The 19,883-nt window shown below is 39.6% G+C and overlaps 1 protein-coding gene and 1 pseudogene across 2 annotated transcripts in view; one reads left to right on the forward strand and one right to left on the reverse strand.

Annotated features, from left to right (window-relative positions):
- THSD7B (thrombospondin type 1 domain containing 7B) overlaps positions 1-19,883 on the forward strand; it is a 1,185,627-nt gene that overhangs the window by 435,356 nt on the left and 730,388 nt on the right. The window lies entirely within an intron of this gene.
- On the reverse strand, positions 3,952-10,774 carry LOC307188344 (ferritin light chain-like; annotated as a pseudogene). Its single transcript has 2 exons — positions 10,723-10,774; positions 3,952-4,990 (listed from the first exon to the last, which is right to left on the reverse strand). The product of its transcript is annotated as a ferritin light chain-like (transcript).

Genomic DNA, 19,883 nt, shown 5'->3' on the forward strand with positions numbered 1-19,883 from the left:
TACAATTTATCTTTTAGTAGTTTCAAAGGTTACTGTGATTATTTGGATCATTATGAAACATATATTTAAGCAAATACTTTCATAGAATTTTAGAGCGGGAAGGGACCTTGAGATCATCAGACCTGGCCTTCTCAGTAACAGGTGAGCAAGCTGAGGGCCAGGAAGACAGCTTGGAGCAACAGGGACAGAATGGGACATGGGGCCTCTCAGTCCATCCTCCGCGCCCCATTTCAGGTACAGTTCACTTCCCTCTTCCACGTGAGCCAATGATGGAAAGACCAGAGCCTGCCTATAAGGGGGCAGATGGTGGACTTTAGTGGTACCCACATTCTATAGCCACATTCTATAGTCTAAATAATAGGAGGTCATTAAAAGTGGAAGCTAAAAATCAATGAATTCAGCTGGGAGTTCTCAGGAGAAAAGACAGATGAAAAAATATAGCAGAGATGTTCAGAATGGCTTGTCAGAAGGTCAGGATTCCTCTCCCATCATTAGACAGAGGAGGAGAACCTGAGAATCTGGACCAGAGTTTGCAGCTCTGGAACTGGATGAAGAGAGCAGCTACTTCCCAATATTTATGTGGGAGAAACTTCATTTTATTTTTTTGGTTTCTTTTTTTTAAATGGAAGCATAGTTAATTTATAGTGGCTTTGCTGTACACCTGAAACTAACACAACATTGTAAATCAACTATATTCCAATAAAAATTTAAAAAAAGAAAAAAGGAGAAAAAGTTTACACTGTTGTGTTAGTTTCAAGTATACAGCAAAGTGATTCAGTTATATCTATATCTATCTATCTGTCTATATATGTGTTCTTTTTCAGATTCTTTTCCATTATAGGTTATTACAAGATATTGAGTATAGCTCCCTGTGCTATACATTAGGTCCTTGTTGTTTATCTATTTTATTTATAGTAGTGTGTATCTATTAATCCCAGACTCTAATTTATCTCCCCACCTCTACGCCCCACCCCCTCCACTGCTGTCTCCTTTGGTAACCATAAGTTTATTTTTGGCCTGTGAGTCTATTTCTGTTTTATAAATAAATGGAAACGTCATCTTAAAATCAATGCCAAGAATGGCCGACATTACAGATTAGGCCAGCACAAAGGCATTTGGAGGTTGGATGAAACTGGTTTGTGTCAGAGCTTTGTTCTTACTAGTGTGTGAGTTTAGCCTACTTGAGCATCCTCCCCCCGCCCCCGCACCCCCCCCCCCGGCCTCAGTCTTCTACTTAGCTCTGTATTCCTTCCCTCATTCACTTGATAAACACTTACGTAGCATTTATTATGGCCTCTGCTGTATTCTGTCAAGCTGGGTTATTCATATGTACCCCAGAAAGCTGTTTTAAAATATGAAATTGGACAATGTACTAAAACGTTTAGCTCAAATGAGGAGGTGAAATTGAGCTAGAGTTGAACCGTTGGCATGGGAAAACCATGGTGGCACCTGCCTGAGGCTTCCCGCTCTTTGGCCGGGGCCATCTCTGGCCTCCCAGGGGTGGGACAGCTGGTGCTGAGGCAATGATGGTGCATCCCAGTTGGGAAGAAGCAATGAGGGGTCTGGAGACCTCCAGGAACCTTCAACAATTGGCCCTTGGATCTCACTGGGAGGTAATTTTGGAACAGATGAAATAATTTGGACAAAGGAATTAACACAAGCTGAGAGAAAAGAAAAAAAATTCTTGCTTCCAGCAAATGTGTGTTTCATTTGATTTAATTTTTTTGTTTTCTTTCATCTGAGAACTTCTTTAGTGTAGTTGGTCGAGGGATTCCTGAGACTCACACAGTGCTGGAGCTGGTACCGCCTTCTATTTTTTTCAACTAAGAAAACTGAACCTGTGGGAGGGGAGGTGACTCTGTAATGGACTCCTTGGCCTTCCTCTTCGTATTTATCTAATGTGATCCTCATAGCAACCCTAGGGAATGTGTAGGTAAGTCTTTGTCTCCAATTCCATGTGGATTGCTTAGGACATTGCAGGAAGTCATTGGTAGACATGGAATCAAAATCCAGCTTTTCAGATAAGTGGTTGGGTGCTCTTATTATCATCCTACTTAATTGGTAGTGAACTTTGCAGAACTCTACCTTCATTCCTTCAGTTGGCTGTCAGATATTTATGAGGCAGTTGCCATGGTGCTTACCATATTCTCGGCCCTGAGGATACAATGATGATTTCCTTTTCTTCACTCTCAGGGAGTTTACCATCTAGTTGGTGGCATAGCACATAAGCAGACAATTGCAGAAAGAAAAGCCAACAGAGATATGTTGAAAGCATTATGAGAATACAAAGATTGTATGAGAAATATTTCTTTGAACAGTACAAAAGAGCTATCATCATCTGTATGCTAGGCAGTATGCTAAGTGCTTTGCACAAATTATTTTATGTATTAGAAAGACCATTTCATTGACCCTAAATTAATATCTAGGTTTATAGTCATCCTTCCTAATCCTGATAGTACCTATTCTCTTCCCCAAGCTTCCATAGAATGTTCTGGTATGTAATGAAAAAGCATATATCGGGAGTAACGTATCACTTTTTGTTGTAGGTAGATATACCAATGATAACCAATTTGAGACAAATTCCTCATTATACATTGAGACAGATTATTATTATGGATTATCTAAAATTGAGGGAGCATGTAGTCTCTTGCAAAGACAGAAAAACAGTGAGAGTCTGATAGAAGAGCACATTTGGGGCTAGTGTGAAAAACCTCTTTACGTCAGGGAGGGTAGGGAGGCATGCAGGCGGCTCTGAACGTTGCATACCAGTGGGAGACACTCCCAGCCACCAGCGGAGTCAAGCTGTGGCATTTTCCTGCGAGTATAAACTGAGGTTCTCAGTCGCTGGTGGGAGAACCCAATCTCAGCATCCTAGCCCGTTTAACCTGGCCTCCCCCACTTCCTCTGCTCTGCTTTTTGTGATCGCTTTTCTCATTTCCTCTCCATTTCTTAATAGAGGTCTTTAAAATTTAAAGATTTTTAAAAATCTTTATTCCCTTGCTTATCGTATTTCCCTTGTTTGGGATGGATTTCCAGGGGAATCTGAGGTTAGGGATGAACTCTTTGTCTTCAACTGCAGGCAGATACCCTATGAGAGCCTCCTAACTTAAAAACTTCTAGTATTCCAAAGTGTGTTCTGAATATTGGATAGAAAGAAAAAGAATGTGTATGTGTGTTTATATATATTGTGTATATATACTTATACATGTATATATGTGTGTGTATATATAGAGAGAGAAAGAGAGAGGGGGAGAGGGAAGGGGAGGGAGGGAAAGGGTTGAGGAAGGTGTGTGGGTGGGGAAAGTGCACACCTTGATTTTCTTGTACTTGCAGGTGTTTCCTACTAGAAAAGGAGGATTTATTGGAGGTGGGGGTGAAGTCACATAAAATAAACCTGAAATTTTGGGAGTCATCATACAGCCATTATGGAAAACAGCATGGAGGTTTCACAAAAAATTAAAAATAGAACTACCGTATGAGCCAGCTATCCTACTTCTGGGTATATAGCCAAAGGAAATGAAATCACTGTCCTGAGAGATATTTGAGCCCCCATGTTCACTGCAGTGTATCATACAGTATTATTTACAATAACCAAGACATAGAAACAACCTAAGTTTCTGTTGACAGCTGAATGAATAATGAAAATGTGTTTTACACACACACGTACACACACACGTACACACACACACACACACACACACACACAGGAATACTACTCAGCCATAAAAAAGGAAATCCTGCCATTTGAGACAACATGGATGGACCTTGAGGGAATTATGCCAAGTGAAATAAGTCAGACAAAGACAAATACTGTGATGATTTCACTTATATGCAGAATTAAGCACATGAAGAAATTTTCTAGATAAGAAATGTGAAAAAGGTTTCATTATATCTTTGATTAAAAATGGACAAAAATGGAAGCATTGATGTAGAATTAAGTAGTCTTCAGATTTTATTCTTTGAATCAGTTACAAAGATAGGAAATATTGTTTTTAAAATTTTAAATGAAAATTTAAATTTTTTATGAAAATTTAAATTGTTTATTTTCAAATCTGTACAAGTTGGTACATTTCAATCCACTTGTTGACCTACATTGTATCAAAGAATTTTTTTTTTTTTGCTGCAAAAAGCTTTATTGTTTCCATTTGGTCCAAGGCTTGGGAGAGGGGTCCAGGATGGTTAGAAAGCTGCCCAGTGGCTGCAGAGACGGGCTTCAGGCAGAAGCCCTGACGCCAGAGGGGCTCCTCAAAGGCCGCTGGGCTCCGAAAGTTCCTAGTCATACTTGAGGGTCAGCCTTTCAAAGAGACACTTGCCCAGCCCAGCCTGGGGACCAGCCAGCCTGCAGAGGTTGGTCAGGTGGTCACCCATTTTCTTGATGAGTTTCACCTCCTCATCTAGGAGGTGGCTCTCCAGGAAGTCGCAGAGGCGAGGTTCTGTGCGGGCAAAACCCAGGGCACGCAGATTCAAAAGGGCCTGGTTCAGGTTCTTCTCCATTTTAATGGCGGCTTCCATAGCGTCCTGGGTATTACCCCACTCATCGGGAGATGGCTTCTGCACGTCCTGGAAGAGGGCGCGGCTGCTGCCCTGGTTTTGCATTTTCAAGAGACGCTTGGCGCCCTCGTGCATCTCTTTGGTCCATTCGCTGAACGAGTGGCCCACGCCCTCCAGAGCCACATCGGCGCGTGTCTAAATAGAAGACCAGAGAGAGGGAGGTGTAGGAGGCCCACAGATGTTATGTTGACCAGACGGTTGACGGCGGCCTCCACCTCGGTGGAATAATTCTGACAAATCTGGGAGCTCACAGTTGATAAGGAATTAAGCTCAAAAAATGGTGTTGGCTGGTCCTGAGGATAGCTGAGTGTCTGACTCCGAAGGTTGCGACTGGAAGAAAGGTTGGAGGGTGGTCGGAGGCTGGAGCAAAGGGCGTCCCTGGGTCTGTTCCGTCCAAACACTTGAAGCAAGAGACAGATCCGGGGGACCACCGTGCGCACTGCCTCAAAGCAATATTTGATAACCAAGAGAGAAAATACAAAACAAAACAAGAAAATGATAAAATGAAAATACGATAAACAAGGGCCATGGGATAATTTTAATTTTTAAGTAATAAAAGCTATTATCTTAATAATTTGTACACCTAGAAGTAATTGACAGTTTACTTTCATGAACTGTTTTGTAGTGAAAATCAACTCCTTAAAATCTGAGAACTTTTGTTTAAGAGACGCTGAAGTAATAATTATGGTCTCAAATCATGAAATATTGTCTTTTTCTCCTTCTTTTGAAAGGACAACTGCTGTATTTCACTGGCCTACAGATAGTTCAGTTTGGAGCTTTTGGTTTTGCCTTTTCAAGCTGAAGAATAAATGTCACCAACATTAAGCAGTGGGACTTCTCCTTTGGTGCAGTATTTTAGGTGATAGGTGTGGCACTAATAGTAGAGGAAATTTGACATAGGCAGCTATAGCTGATGAAAAAACATTTTTCTGAAGTTTTTATGTTTGCCTGAAAATTTTGTATCTTAAAGTTCTCAGAAATTGAGTGATTCAGTTTTCATTTAATCTTTTCAGAGAATTTATAAGACAGCTTTGATTTAAAACACTTCATGTTTTTTAATAGTTTTAATTTTTTTTTTTTGCAGAGATATGTTGAGTAGAGCTGCCAAAATTTGCTTCCTAGGCTCATTTAAAAATCTCTAGAGCTACATAAGATACTGTGTCATGCACAAAATTAATCACATACAAGAAAAATCTTATAAAAATTCCCACAAAGTGTTCTAGAAGTAATAGCAGTGATACTACTTATATTGATTGACCAGTTATTACATCCCTGGTTGCTCTTACATGCTTTATCTCATTGAATCCTCACAAATATAGTATGAGATTATTATCTCCATATGACATCTGAGGAAAGAGATGAGTAGTAGAGTTGGAAATTGAAGTATAATATTCTTTTTTTTTTTAATTTGTATTGGAGTATAGTTGATTTACAATGTGTTAGTTTCAGGTGTACAGGAAAGTGAATCAGTTATACATGTACATATATCCACTCTTTTTTAGATTCTTTTCCCATATAGGTCATTACGGAGTATTGGGTAGAGTTCCCTGTGCTATACTGTAGGTCCTTACTAGTTATCTATTTTATATATAGTAGTGTGAATATGTCAATGCCAATCTCCCAATTTATCCCTCCCCCCCTTTTCCCCCTTGGTAACCATAATTTTTTTCTACTTCTGTGACTCTGTTTCTATTTTGTAAATAAGTCCGTTTGCACCAAAAATCTACAAACAATAAATGCTGGAGAGGGTGTGGAAAGAAGGGAACACTCCTACACTGTTGGTGGGAATGTAAATTGGTACAGCCACTATGGAGAACAGTATGGAGGTTCCTTAAAACACTAAAACTAGAGCTGCTACATGATCCTGCAACCCCACTCCTGGGCGTATATCCGGAGAAAACCATAATTCGAAAAGATACATGCACCCCAGTGTTCTTGTTCAGTTTTGAGCTTCATGAATGTGTCGTGAATAGAAGAATGAATGCATGACAAAATACATACGTGACTTTGGAAAATCCAGTTTGAGCTTCTATTGATCTATGAAACCCTGAATACTAGTCAGGTTGTGTCTAACATATAGTCAAAAACCATATAGGAAATAAAGGGGAAAGGTGGATGGCATTGTTAATGGAGGTTTCGTGAACATGCTCCATCAGCGTTCAAAATGAATACATCTGAATGTATTGTATGTGATACTTTAGTATTTGTAATATGGCAAACAACTTAAGTCCTTTTCTGTTGTTACTGATTGTTTTGTTTTGGCCTTGGCTATTGTCACTGTTCATTTTCCTGCATGATTTCCTTGGGGGGGGGCACAAATTACTGGCATAATGGAATGACTTGCTGTGAACCTTGAGAGTAGAGTGGCATAGGAAGGAGTTGTTGGCAGGCAGAGAAGACAGTCATGTTCTCAGATTTATATTGACTGCTAGGGCCCCTCTGGGGTCTTTGGGGAGGTATCTTCCCTGGTTTGAGCTCCTTTCAAGATCAGGACTGGTTTGGGGACTCCTGGAACAGCTTCCCAGGGAAAGAGAACTCAAATAGTGTGTCATCTGTCTCTGGAGAAATTAATCCAGGAGGGAGAAAACAACTTGCCGTATAAACATTTAGAACTGAGTATAGTTTAGCAAGGGGTGTGGGGCAGGAGAGAAAGCAGGAGAGAATGAGGGGAGAGTTCAGAGAGGAGGGGCGGAGAAAAGTCACCATGCAGGTGGTCCTGCAACTAGTCCTTTCTGTGGTGGGGTCGTTCTAGAAGGTGGCACACTTTTAGGGATAAGGGGCAGTGTTCTGAGAGGGACTTAGTCATCTCCGTGTGGGACTTGATGGTTCCAGCATATGTTTGAGAATCTAAAGTAGGCTGAATCCCAAGAGCATTTTCTAACATTGCACGTGGGTTTTGTGGTTGGTCACATTGTGCAAATATAGCTTCCTTAAGTCTAAAAAAATTCATGGTCCTGAAGCATTGATGAATGTTGTGAAAATATTTATTTATTCAGAGGCTTTTTGGTACATGGTAGAGAATCAAAGTACTTTGTGTATACAAACTGTTCCTTTCCTGGAGTTATGAATGTGGGTTCTGGAAACACACAAACGTGAGGTTGAATGCTGGCTCTGCCATTTGGTACTCATATAATTTGGCGCAAATTTCTTAAATTCTCTGTGCCTTACTTTCTTTGTGTATAATATTGTGGTTGATGGTACCTGAATTATAAGATCAAATGAGATAGTACATAGATCGTGCTTTGTTCAGTAACAGGTACATAATAAGGGATGATGCTAAAAGAACGTGGGAGATATTAATTTTGGTCAGCAAAGTCAACTTGAAGCCCAGCTGTTGGTGAACGAATATATTTGCCCTTTCCTCTAACAGTATCAAATTTATGTTTTGTGCATGGAAATTTTTAATGTTTATACCCACTGAGAACATTCAGAGTGATGACTATGTTGATATGACCCAGATTCACATGGAAATTGCTCTTTAAATGCCATTCATTAGTAATTCTTTGATCATCTTTGTGTTTAACAAAATTCATAGAATTGCTTTCACTGTTTCTTCCTAATACAAACCTTTTGGCATTCCTCTGGAGCTTTTATTGATAAACTCTTCCTTAAGCATACATCCAAATTAAATGTGAGAGCCTGCAGGTAAAAGAAATTGCTTCAAGGCAGTGCTTCCGTAGGATGAACAATCAATAACAGTTTCATTAAGGAAGGAAGGATAGTTTAGACATACTCCTACCTAGCTTTCTTCTTACTGAAAGAAAAGAATAATTGTTGATTATGTCTTTCCTTTCAGATATAATGTTCACAGCTTAGTAACGTGGCCGCTGTATAGTTATATTGTATACATCCCTTCAAGTCTGCTGGGTTTCTTGAATAGAGCCAGTTTTTACGTTTTGAAAAATTGACACTCATTTAAAGCAGTTTCTTTAATAATGCATGCCGTGCTGAACCTACTGCAAGTGAGCACTTTACAACCACCAAATCCTACTGATATATTTGAATTAGTTAAATTCCAAATTCCTTTCTAAGCAAATGCTTTAATTCCTTCTTTCCCCTCTACTGATTGGTTGATAGCCGGATGAGGAGATGGGCAGATGGATAAAGGGGCGGATGGATGGTGCAAGGTAGAAAGGGAGGGAGGAATTCAACTGTAGTACAGTGGTATGTGTGCCTCTGGCTCTCTGCTTTCTGGCTCTATGATCCTGAGCCACTTACATTCTCTCTGTCTGAGTTTTATCACCTTTGAAAAGGTCATAATAATAGTTATATGATATTATACAATATATAATATCATACAACTATAATACAATACATTATAGTTAATATTATATAACTGTTATTATGACCTTATGACATTATTATTATGCAGATGAAAATGAGTTATGTGAATTGTGATCAGTGTCTATCCGATGACAGGTACCTTATAGTTATATAATTTGAGCTATATTATTAGTAACATTATTGAAAAAAAGATAAAGAGGTAGATAAGGTAAATACAATGAAATCTTTAAGATGCCATTTTGTGCTAGAACAATTCAAGATGAAAAGAATTGGATTTTAGCTAGAAGGAACACAAATATGTTTTCTGGGTTATCTTAGATGGGAGTTGGACTGCTTGTACAATAAAATGCGCCCAACAGAAGAGGGTTTTATCTGTAGGGTGGGATCTCAGAGAGGTGTAGGGAAACCACATCCCTGCAATAGGGTGAGGTACCAGTCTTTTTCAAGACATTGCAGTATTGAGGGAACATTCACATGGGGGTCCAACTGTGCTCGGAACTGAGCTACGAGACTTAAAGAAATCTTTTTCGAAGCAAAGTGCAATGGTTAGTTTTGCACAGTGTAGAAATAATCAGGGCACTCAGTCCAGAGCCAGAGAGAAGGCTTTCTCATAAATTGCTGCGTGTCTTGTATCAGGTGGTGATAGGATGTTGTCTCTCCTGTGATAGCAGCAGGCAACATGAGTATGGGAGAGTTTTTCATTGACTTTATTATAAAATGCTATTTCAAACTCTCAAGAGTTTAACTAGCCCAACCAGTCTTTATTTATCACATTTCTCTCAAGACCTATGAGGTTCACTCAGTAATAACTAAGCATAATTGCTAACATTTACTACTTTTTCTTAACAGTCAGGCACTCTTCCAAGTGCTTTGCATGGATTTTTATATTCTTTTGCCTCATGCAGGTTGTGGTTGGTGTAGTAGTGTTTTGATTTTGTTGAGCTGGAGACCGAAGTACAGAGAGGTTAACTACTCAGCCCAAGGTCACACAGCAAGTCAGTGGTGGAGCCAGGTTTCAAACCCACTTCGATTCCAGAGCCTGAGTCCTAAACTAATGCCTTATAGAATAAGTGCTTAATATTTGTGCATGGTTATAATAATAGCTACAGTTAAACAGAACCAAAAAAAAAAGAAATCTCTGCTCAACATGACCCTTCATTTCCAGGTTTGTGTCAAGTGTGTGTACGTGAAGCACATTTTATAATGATTGCAGAAATAACCAACCATCTCCTTCTCTTCTGGTATAAAAAGAGATAAAGAGCCACTCCTACTTTACCTAATAATTGTTAAATTGCTTTCTTTTTGGTCTAATCTTTGCTAAAGGGAAGAAGGAGACCAGACACGGCAGGCTTTTTATTTTAGTTTTTTAAAAATCTACTAGCTGCGAAAAGAAAAGTGCTGGAGAGCAGATTTCAGTGTGCTTGTTAGATGTAGGGTTGTTTTGATTGTCTGTGGCCTGTAGGGAATTGGTTGGGAAAAGCATGTACTATAGCCTCTACTCATGATGGGCAAGGAGAATATCAGGTCTATTGGTTCAAACTGAACTTCGTGGCCTTGAAAGGACTTGGTGGCTGCAAGCAGCAGGCGTGGTAAGAAAGGTGCTATTTATGGAAGACCTACCGTGCCAGGTAGACTAGTTATCCTGTATTATAGGTGAGAAGAGCCAGGCATCAAGAAGTTCAGGAATTTGCTCCAAGTCACCAGCTCATGAGCAACAGAACTCAGCTTTGAGCTTGGATCTCTGCAACTCCTGCCTACTTCCCACCACCCCATAGTGCCTCTTATAGTAGTCCAAGCATGTGATCTAGAAAATGCTTGGTCCCCATTGCTTCTCACTGGTCATGAAGTGCAGCTTCCAGCAGATGTGTTTTTTCTGGAGTCTCTCACCTCCCCTTGCCTCCTTTTTGATCCAGAGAGTTCGTCTATGTGGAGGCGGCATGTGGCCACGGCATGTGGCCACGGCATCTGGCCACGCTGCACACTCATTGGTAGGGATGCAGAAGGCAGAGAGCACTTAGCACTTTATAGTGGAAAAGGACCTGGATCCTGACGCTGCTGGTCATGAATCAGTGGTTTCATTCTCCAGTCATGGCATTGCACTTCTTGGAAGTAAACCTCAGGGCTCCTAATGATAAAATGGATAATAAGAGTTATCCAGCCTGTGTTACAGTCAGCATTATTATGAGGCTCTAAAAAGAAAATTTGTAGAAATACCTAGAAAAATAGCACTCACATTAACACTGGTAGCAGTCTCATACAGGAGGCAATTTGGATAAACCATCAATTACTTTCATGAGGAACATTTTCAGCCGTGCTTTGGTTTTTTCCAAATGAGGAAAGTACCCATTCTCAAACTTTGGAGCACAACTTTTGAATTTATATGAACTCTTCAGTTTGGAATGGTAGGATTACCATTCCCCACTTTATTCCTATTCTCCTAGTTCCCCGTAGTAAATGGAAGTAGGTTCACGTTGCCACGGTGTCTATAGATATTATTTAGCTCATCGAAATAGCGTACCGTATTGGGTTCTTTCGTGGGGGAATGTCAGAGGCTGACGGCTACTTCGTTTCATCTATGGCCTCCCAAAGCCAGCTGTTGTTTAACTGAGGCAGCCAGTCAGCTTTGCTGAGCTCTCAGCTGGGAGTGGGGTGGAACTAGGCATTTTAGCCAGAATCGATCATCTGCTCAGTACTTAAGTAGCATGAGCCTCCCGACTCTGGCTAGCCTAATGGACTTGCCACTGTGTCTCTGCTGTTGAGCAGTGGTTACTATACAGATTGAGGCATATCTGGTTTCAGTTCAGTCTGTTCCCACAGATGAGGCCCAAGTATGATCCCATCGTATCAATTATTTAAGGTGCAGCGTCTGTGTAACCTGAGCCATAAGTAAAAGTTGGCCCTCCGTCTGTTCTGCCACCTGGAGGACTCTCTGTTTTCCAAGGGAAGTAGTCCATCTTGTGAACTGACATCATTAGAGTCATAAAAATTCAAATGTGCCTTGAGCGATTACTTTGGCATAAAGACTCAAGTACAATATCCAAAAGCTTAGCATCCTTTCACTGAAATACAGTGGTTTAGGCTTGGATGGAAGAAATTTCTGGAACACTAATTGCAGTTCCAAAACAGTATTACCAGTTGTAGTCTGAAGAAACTTGAATCTGTAAACTCCATTCATTTTCATAGACTCTGAAAAGTGTTTTTTTTTTTCACTTGTACATTTAGTTTGATTATAAATGTATTTAGTCATGGACTGTTTGGAAAATGAAACAGAGCACAGAGGTTATTCTTCTATAATTTCTTTAATTTGTAGGTGAAGAGCTCTGGGTCTAGAAACAAAATCCACTTGTTGAAGGTCACACCACAACCAAAGTCATCTGATTTCTGGAGTAACCTTTCTGGTACATCGTCTTTGTTACTCACATAATCCTACTTTAGCAAAGAATCAAAGCCCAGGTCTCTCTCATGTTCATTTCCCCACTCTGGTTTCAGCAAGTTGGAAATAGAAAAGTAAAAGGGAACTAAATCCATCTGCCCTTTCCTCTTGTTGAATTACTTGCTAAATATAGTTGCTACCTTCTATCTATTCTTATCCTTGTCTGCATAAGACCTGTTCCTTGAGCCTGTCCTTATTTCTTCCTGACTGCGTGTAATGAAGACATTGGGGTAGACTGTGGCATGTGACAGCATCCCTGAAGTTACACATCTCATAGTCGTAGACCCACCGCTAAAAGGTTTATGACTCACACTCCTTGCAGTGAAGGATAGCACCAGAGCTTTGTTACTCTCCTCTGTGATGCATTCTGAATTCGAGCGGCTGGGACCAGATGGGGAACCTGGCTTCTTTAGTGAATTTCCAGAAGTGCAATGTTCAATGGGCTGCCCCATTTAAGAAAATTATCTAGACTCAGCCACTGGAGTTTAAAGGGATGTTAGTTTCTTCAAATTGATCTCTTCCCTTTCTTAGTACGTATACTGTACTGGTCTTCTGGCCTGGGCGAATAAAGTACACAGCTCCTTTTAACACCTGGAGGCCTGGGGAATGAGTACCGTGAGTATAGTGCTGGCAGGACTTGACATTCTCCTCACTGAGGCTTTTCTACCTTGGGTCTTCCTCGTTAAGCACTCAATTTAGAACTCCTTTAAAAAGTAGCTTTAGTTCTAGTCCTTCAAAGTAGAGCTTCCTAAGCCCCAAAGCAAAACAATTTCCCAAATGATGAATTCCTTAAAAATGCATGCGGTTTAGGAACGGAGTAGTAAATAATTGGCAATTCGATAGCTTTAGTCCTTTTTACTCTCTTGAAACCCTTGACTAAAGATGACAGTCACATAAAACCACCACAGAAGGAATAGTTGCTTAAAATAGTAATACCATGGTGTATCTTGTTCCTTCTGCCAAAATGGATTCTTGGTTATTTCCAGATAATTAGGACTAGTCTCCTGAGGACCAAAGGAGGCAATTTCCCTTGCATGGTTCCCCTTTCTTTCTTTCTTTTTTTTTTTTTTTTTTTTTTTTTGCGGTACGCGGACCTCTCACTGTTGAGGCCTCTCCCACTGCGGAGCACAGGCTCCGGATGCGCAGGCTCAGCGGCCATGGCTCACGGACCCAGCTGCTCCGCGTCATGGGGGATCCTCCCGGACCGGGGCACGAACCCGTGTCCCCTGCACCGGCAGGCGGCCTCTCAACCACTGCGCCACCAGGGAAGCCCTCCCCCTCCCTTTCTTGTCTACACTTCTTTTAACCTTCAGCAGTGTGCTTTTCTTAGGAGCCTGGCTTGCTTCTTTCTGATGACCCAGATCAAATTATGTTCATGATTGTTTATCATATCATTTCTTTCTCATAAGAATGCTTCCCTCCCAATAGGTTTATTCTAAATGTGCATCTTAACTCAGAGGACTCCGTCTACACCTGTGGCCGGCAGGCTTGTCCACACTAAAGTTCAGGGAACATTTCATTCTGCAGACCCACAAAGAACACCGTATCCGCTGGCATCTTACTCTACTTACGTGCAAGGCTACTTCTATATATAGCATAAACTGGATTTTATTTCTCTTGTAAGGTCAGACAATAGGCCAGGTAAGAGTACTAGGCTAAGGAAGGCGGAAAGCGCAGTTTGATAACGAAGGTAGAATGCTTGGAATTTGTTCCAGATCTTACTAACTATCGGCAGTACTGTCTTTAGGACTGGATGGCAATTTCAGTTCAGCATTTCCTTGATTTTCTAGGCTTTTAATGTTTTCTTAATTATAGAATTAATTAGCATGTTAATGGAAAATCATTAGATAATGGAATTCATAAAGCCTCTGTTTTTGCAAACCATTATTTACAAAACAGAGCACTGTGGTTTTAGTCAATAGAGCCTTTGGGCCAATTTGCACCCTGTCCCTACACTGGGAGAACTCAGATGTCCCTTATCTTTCTGATTGGCTGTCACTTTGCAGGGAAATGGCTACTATACTTAGAAGCTTCTCAAGCTGTAAACATAGATTGGAGGAATTGGAGCCTGGGTTTGCTTTTGTGCTTTTTAGAATTCGTTTCTTTTTAGTTTTTATTACCTAATCTCAGGTATGCTTTCACACACCTTAGCAAAAGAATAAAAGGCCCCAGTGTTCTCTGCAATATTCTTCTTTTTTTAAATTGAAGTATAGTTGATTTACAATGTTGTGTTAATTTCTGCTGTACAGCAAAGTGATTCAGTTATACATGTATACACATTCCTTTTTTTATATTCTTTTCCATTTTGGTTTATCATAGGATTTTAAAAAATAAATTTATTTATTTTATTTTATTTTTGGCTGTGTTGGGTCTTCGTTGCTGCGCATAGGCTTTCTTTACTTGCAGCGAGTGGGGGCTACTCTTCGTTGTGGTGCGCGGGCTTCTCATTGCAGTGGCTTCTCTTGTTGTGGAGCACGGGCTCTTGGCACATGGGCTCAGTAGTTGTGGCTCGCAGGCTCTAGAGAGCAGGCTCAGCACACGGGCTTAGTTGCTCTGCAGCGTGTGGGATCTTCTCGGACCAGGGCTCGAACCCGTGTCCCCTGCACTGGCAGGCGGATTCTCAACCACTGCGCCACCAGGGAATCCCATCATAGGATACTGAATGTAGTTCTCTGTATTATACAGTAGGACCTGGTTGTTTTCTGTAATATTCTTTAATTTCTCCTTCACTGCCTGTCCTCTTGGTTCTCAAGTACCTGTGCCCCGCCTCTGATGGACCTGAGCAGCCAAGTCCAAGGTGACTGTGTCTGGCATCAACTTTTCCTTAATTCCCACTTGGCTGCCTGGTCCACTGTGTGAACTCAGAGTGGATGGCTACTGCAGCAATTCACAGAGCAGACGGGATAGATGGCATACAGTATTATAATATGTTATATAATTATATATCATAAGTTCAGCTCTTCTTACCCCACCAGATTCTATGGGGACCATGCCCTTCCTACTCTCTTCTCCCCTTAATCAATTTCTCTAGGCTAAGAATCTTGCCAATTCCAGCTCTCTGAAGGTAGTGGAAAGGAGAAGGGAGGTGTATCTAACAAGCTACATTATTTTGGAGGCGAATATCCACTTATTTGGCCATGATGTAATTTCCAGTTGATAATCTTTTCAGCCTATCAACCAGAAATTATACCTAAAAAATGTAATAAGCTTCCTTATCTCTATATGTTTCCATTTTCAATTCCTCCAGTGAGCTGGAAATATAGAGATGAGATATACATTCTGTTTGCTGTACTTGATTGATGAACTGTTGTGTGCTATATTTAACTTTTAAAGTAGATAACCTTGACAGAATTATATATTTTTCTAAAATAAAACCGTGTACTACCCTATTTTCCATGACTAGTTTCTATTTTTATCAAGCTAGCCATAGCCCACCTTTCCAGTAGAACACCAAAGCCAAACTTTTAACCCCCTTATTTGCACATCAGAGAACGTTGCTGCCCTATAACCCTTCTTTCACCCTAATTGCCATTCCTCTATATGTTCACATGGACCCATGGTTGTTTTGTTTTCTAATTTTTTTTATTGGGGTAAAAAACACATACTATGATATTTACCATCTTAACCAGTTTTAAGTGTACAGTTGAGTGGAGTTGAGTATATTCACGTTGTTGTACAACAGATCTCCAGAACTTTTTCATTTGCAACACTGAAACTCTATACTCAGTAAACAGTAATTCCCCAGTCTCTTCCCTTCAGCCCCTGGCAACCTGCCACCTTTCTATTGTCTGTTTCTATGGTTTTCACTACTTTAGTTATTTTGTATGAGTGGAATCATACAGTATTTATCTTTTTTGACTGGTTTATTTGCTTAGTAAAATGTCTGTGAAGTTTATCCATGTTGCAGCATATGACAAGGTTTCATTCTTATATAAGGCTGCATACTATTCCATTGTGTGTATATAGCACATGTTCATCTGCTGATGGACATTTGGGTTGCTTCCAACTCTTGGCTATTGTGAATAGTTCTGTGATAAACACAAATATGGAGATATCTCTTCAAATTCCTGCTTTGAATTCCTTTGGATATATATCAAGGAGTGGGATTGCTGGATCATATAGCAATTCTATTTTTAATTTTTTGAGGAACCCCCATACTCGTTTCCATGATGGCTGCTCCATTTTACATTCCCAGCAACAGTGCACAAGGGTTCCAATTTCTCCACATCCTAGCCAACACTTGCTATTTTTTGTTCTTCCGATAGTAGCCATACTGATGGATGTGAGCTAATATCTCACTGTAGGTTTGATTTGCATTTCTCTTATGATTAGTGATGTTGAGCAGATTTTCATATGTTTGTTGGCCATTCATATATAATTTTTTTTAGAATTATCTATTCAAGTCCTTTGCCCATTTTTAAATCAAATCAAATTTGTTTTGTTGCTGTTGAGTTGTAGAAGTTCCTTATATATTTTGGATATTAACCTTTTATCAGATATATAATTTGTAAATATTTTTGCTATTCTGTAGGTTGGTTGCCTTTTCACTCTGTTGTTTCCTTTGATGCACAGAAGTTTTTCAGTTTGACGTAGTCCCATTTGTCTAATTTTGCTTTTGTTGACTGTGCTTTTGATGTAATATCCAAGAAATCACTGTCAAATCTAATGTCCTGAGGCTTTCCTCCTATGTTTTCTTCTAGGAGTTTTACAGTTTCAGTGCTTGCATTTAGGTCTTCGATCCATTTTGAGTTAAGTTTTATATATGGTTATAAGGTAAAGGTCCAACTTCATTTTTTGCATGTGGATATCCAGTTTTCCCAGCACCATTTTTTGAACAAACCGTCCTTTCCCCATTGTGTGGTCTTGGCTTGTGGAAAGTCATCTGGACATATATGCAGGAGTTTATTTCTAGGCTCTCTATTCTGTTCCATTTGTCCAAATATCTGTCTTTATGGCAGTCTCATACTGTCTTAATTACTGCTGCTTTGTGTGCTATGTTTTGAAATCAGGAAGTGTGGGACCTCCAACTTTGTTGTTTTTTTTAAGATTGTTTTGTCTATTTTGGGTCCCTTGAGATTCCATATGGATTTTAGGTTGTTTTTTATATTTCTATAAAATAAGTCATTAGGATTTTCATAGGGATTGCATTGAATCTATAGATTGCTTTGGGTAGTATGGACATTTTAACAATATTAAGTCTTCCAATCCATGGGCATGGGGTATCGTTCCATTAATTTGTACCATCCTTGAGTTCTTTGAACAATGTTTTGTAGTTTTCAGTGTACACATCTTTCACCTCCTTGTTTAGGGGTATTCCTAAGTATTTTATCCTTTATGATGTCCTACAGCAAATAGGATTGTTTTCTTGATTTCCTTTTCAGATTGGTCATTGTTAGCACATAGAAACACAATTGAATTTTGTGTGTTGATTTGTATCCTATAACTTTGCTGAAATTGTTTCATAGTTGTAACAGCTTTAATTTTCTGGTGGAATCTTTTGAGTTTTCTACATATGGATCATATTGTCTGTGAACAGAGATAATCTCGCTGCTTTCTCACTTTGGATGCCTTTTATTTATTTTTTCTTATCTAATTGCTCTGGCTAGAACTGCTAGTATTATGTTGAATAATAGTGGTGAGAGTGAGCATCCTGGCCTTGTTCCTGATTTAAGAAGAAAAGTTTTCAGTCTTTCACCATCAAGTATGATGTTAGTTGTGGGCTTTTTATATATGGATTTATTATGTTGAAATAGTTTCCTTCTATTCCTAGTTTGTTGAGTGTTTTTATAATAAATGGATGTTGAATTTTGTCAAATGCTTTTTCCACATCATTTGAGATAATTGTGTGGTTTTTGTGCCTCATTTTGCCAAATGGTGTATTTTACTGCTTGATTTTTGTATGTTGAACTCTCCTTGTATTCCATGTATAAATCCCACTTGATCATGGTGTTTAGTCCTTTAATCGCTTTTGAGTTAGGTTTGCTGGTATTTTATTGAGGACTTTTGCATTAATAGTCATCAAGGATATTGATCTGTTGTTTTCTTTTCCTATTGTGTCTTTGGCTAGTGTTGATATCAGAGTAACTGGCCTCATAGAATGAGTTTGGAAATGTTCTCTCTTCTTCAATTATTTGGAAGAATTTGAGGAGGATTGGTGTTAATTCTTTAAATGTTTAGTTGAATTTTCTAGGGAAGCCATATTACCCTGGGATTTTTCTTTACTGGGAGTTTTTGATTACTATTTCAATCTCTTTACTATTTACACATTTTTAAAAAATTTGATGACATGATTTTCTTGATTTCTCCTCCCTCCAAAACACACAACACATGTATTTGTTGCCATTATTAGAGAAGGAAAGGAATATGACAATACTCCTTTAAAAGACTAAAATACTTTAGGAACGGTAGACAGAATGTTAAGTTTCTTTTAATAGTCTCAGTCACCTTCCCCTCTGCAAATAGCTTCTTGATCAACTTCACCAGGAAAACAAACAAACAATAAGAAAAAAGTTTAGGCCAATTATCTGTCCGCTTGTACAGTCTTCTTGGCACTGCATTTGCTTCTGTGTATGTTATTCCCTCCTTTCTCCCACATCTGAGGCAGGTAGATCCCTCTGCTACTTTGGTTTCATCCCTTCCCCAGGATTCTTTATCCTGATGATGTCTTTCCATTAACTTGCACCAATAAGTAGTCCTACTCTATATCAGCTCTGTCTCTCTCTCTGGCTTTCTCTTCATCTCTTAAAAATTGCTCCTCTCAATTTACCTTAATTTATCTCTATTTACTCCTGGAATTTCTACAGTCAAATTGTGAAAGGTTGTGAGCTTGGATACAACAAGAACAGTGTGGATTCAAAATTCTCTAACAGTCACTTGTTTTGTGATATTGGACAAGTTACATAAACCTTTAGGGCCTTTATTTTCTTCATTTAAAGGAAGGATACCAACAATAATGCTAATACCTCCCTTATAAAGTTGGGATTGTAAAGATCATCAAACAGACATGTTGGTCAACCTTCCTTGACATCTCTTAATGCATTTGACACTGTTGGAGTATCTTCTTCCTGGAAATTGTTTCCTCTCTTGAAAACATTTTACTTGTTTTCTTCCTACAACCCTAACCCTTCCTTTTTTCTTCTTGATAGGCTCATTTCCTTTACTTGCCCTTTAGTGTCTTTGTTCCTCAGGGATTTGCCTTCACCTCTCTTTCTATCTGTGCTCACTCTACTTGAGCTCTTGCACTCAAAAGCACATCTACATTTTTAATACTCATTTGGGATACAGAATATATACATGGGAGATACATACACACATTTCCAAATTTCTTCTGAAATCCAGACATGTTTGTGGCCTGCAGATCTCCCTGGATGCTGCAGTCATCTCATACTCAGCTGGTCCAAACTGTTGTTCATCAGCACCTGTTCTCAGCAGCTCTGAGGGCCTCTTCTGTCCATTCCACTTGCCATTTCTATGAATTTCTGTGAGATCTTCTCAGTCATGCTGGCTGTATTAATAGACAATTACTCATCGTAGCCCACCACTAAGTCCCTTACCCTTGTCTGTGCCTTACATATTCCCATTATTTCTCCTTGTTTCTCAAATGCATTGCAGTGAA

The sequence above is a fragment of the Stenella coeruleoalba genome, assembly GCF_951394435.1.
Source record: "Stenella coeruleoalba genome assembly, chromosome: 6".
Taxonomy (NCBI): Eukaryota; Metazoa; Chordata; class Mammalia; order Artiodactyla; family Delphinidae; genus Stenella; species Stenella coeruleoalba.